Source organism: Penaeus chinensis, chromosome 3 (assembly GCF_019202785.1).
Source record: "Penaeus chinensis breed Huanghai No. 1 chromosome 3, ASM1920278v2, whole genome shotgun sequence".
In the NCBI taxonomy this organism is placed as follows: domain Eukaryota; kingdom Metazoa; phylum Arthropoda; class Malacostraca; order Decapoda; family Penaeidae; genus Penaeus; species Penaeus chinensis.
In genome coordinates, this window is record NC_061821.1 from 32934020 (window position 1) to 32936519 (window position 2500).

Here is a 2500-nt window from a genome sequence, read left to right on the forward strand (position 1 = left end):
GTGTGTGTGTGTGTGTGTGTGTGTGTGTGTGTGAGTGTGCGTATATACGGTAGAAAAATCTTCACAGTGGCTTTCCGGCCATCAGGGTATGAGCTGAAGAGATGGATGGCAAGCGGTCCGCGAACGCAAAACGGTTCGGGCTGCGGAGTGAGTCCCTTCCTATTACTTGCAGCACCCAGGGGTTCTAATCGCTGACTGGCGAAAACCACAAGATGCAAATCCCTCGTCGTCGTGCTTGATGACCGCTTTCTGAGTGCCATGCTAGGGCGGAAGCGGGAGAGGGACATCCATTGTTTTTTGTTTCCAGTCCGTTTCGCTCGCCCGGTCTGACGCTTCAAAGCTTTTCTTTCCCAAATGCAGCACGCAACTGCAGTATAGGTATCTGGGAAACATTATTGTACGTAATGTGTGAATACAATTAATTCTTATTTCATACGTAGTTTAGTACTGAGTGACGTGGGAGTAAAATCTATATGCTACATTCTGCCTAGAATTACCCACTTTGGCCTCAGCCGTTATTTCTGTCCTTTCCTTGCGGCATGAAGGTGGTCGGCAACAGTTCGTCTACGAGCTCCTTGAAAGAAAGACAAATTCATAAGGAGCCTGTCACTGTCTGTCGACAATACAGTACTATAACATCTGTATTAGTGACATAAATTTGGTAAAGAATCAGAATTAAGGGAACCCGTGCACATCGCTGTCTTCTGAGAGCATTCCCATCGTATAGCTGATTTATGTTCTCTGCTTTGTGTTGGTGTAGCCTTCATAAATAAGTGTGCGGCCTCCTCTATTGGGAGGAATAAGTTCCATTACGGATATGATGCAGCGAATGCGTTACCAGAAATGAGGTCACCTCTGATTACATAAGGATGAATAAATACTGCAGTATTGCCAGATAAGATGTCAGCTTAAAGGGCGGATCACGCAAGGTCAATTAAGGATGGACGAGATGAATTAACAGCAGTTCCGTGGAAAATGCCGATTGTAGAAAATATACTTTTTTACAATCCTGTGACTAGAACCTGTGCAGCCTGGAAAAACAGATTTTCAGGTCCTCCACTTTATGCATGATGGCGCAAATGTATCCTCATTAAAAAGACTAACAAATACTTATAATTTACTTTAATATTTGGGAGGGAATTTTATATATAGATGCAAGTGAGGCATGAAGGGAAAGACAAATTCCCAAAGGGGGTGTAGTAGTTAAAGGTTACGAACCACTGCTCTAGTCTGTATGTTTACCATGTGATAATAATAATAATAATAATAATAATAATAATAATAATAATAATAATAATAATAATAATAAAAACGGAAGATGTGTTATCAGTAGACACCAGTCCTCAACTAGTAGTGTGACCTTGGCACTTTCAATCTGCCTAATGCACTTTTTTCAAGCTTGCGATTTATTTTTCATTTGGAATAGGTGTCTGAGAGGGATATATGCTTATTCAGATTTGTTATTAAATCTAAAAATTACGAGCCGTACGTTAGCACAAACAAATTAATAATCTAAAGTTTATACAAAATTGTTGTGTCTATCTGTGATGATATTTTATACGTACTTGCCTTCGTGGCTTTATTTCCCCCAAATATACTTTAAACAAGTCAGCTATTTTCCATGTATAGTTTGAAAGATGTTAACTATTAATTTTCCGCAATCAAAAATTAGTAAATATTTATACACATGATCCTTGTCACTTCGCTCTGACAAGTTGCTCACAACACACGACCAATCAGGAGGTAGTGACGTGAATGACGACGGGGGAAGATAGAAGGACATACTGAGGTTAGCTGAGTTGTAGATGGAAAGTAGACCTGGTTAGCAGTTTCAGACTGGTTGGAGAATAACCGGAAAATTATTTATTTGGAAAATATCCTCGTCGAACATAGAAACGATTTTGGTGGTGAAGGGATTGATTTGAGGTCTTCTGTGTGTTTGTAGCTGTTTTAGTCCACGGAAACCTTACAAAGCGATAATATTGGTTGAGATGGCTAAGGAGGGTATGAAATATACTAGGGCTACTGTTAGATGAACAACGAAAAAGTATGTTTTTTTTTGTGTGTGTGTATGGTAACCATGGCTTCCATAGACACGATTCAAAATGGTTTATAGTCATGTGTACCGAACGCCTCTATAGTTTGTGAGTGCTGATCTAGTATTTTGAAGTTTGGCTCTTCGGTGCTGCAAGTCATGATTATGACCCCAATTTTTTTTTTTTTTTAGAGCAGGGAGAACTGACTACGTATAGAACCTGTAAGTTTAGTATATGTATCACCAGACTTCTGCTTATTCTCATTTTGATGTGGTTATAATGAAATTGATGCTCATTTCCACTGCTAACCTTTTGATTCCATGTTAAAGTGTGGCCTTGTCTGATTTTAGGACCTGACTCAAGTCTGTGGCATGCTATCTGGGGAATTAGATGAGCCAGACCTAGTCAGTTCTTTGCCCAAATCTGGATATTTTTTGTGGGCAGTGATTATGTACAGCAGTGAT

The 2500-nt window shown here is 39.6% G+C and overlaps 1 protein-coding gene across 2 annotated transcripts in view; it reads left to right on the forward strand.

Moving 5' to 3' along the window:
- Nucleotides 1-1707: 1707 nt before the first annotated feature.
- The window catches only part of LOC125039887 (GRIP and coiled-coil domain-containing protein 1-like), a 12270-nt gene continuing 11477 nt past the window's right edge, over nt 1708-2500 (forward strand). The window contains exon 1 of one of the 2 annotated variants that reach the window (XM_047634240.1): nt 1708-1789. The gene's annotated coding sequence lies outside the window, so the exon portion shown is untranslated. The remainder of the gene's footprint in view (nt 1790-2500) is intronic. The other variant, XM_047634248.1, reaches the window with a different exon arrangement.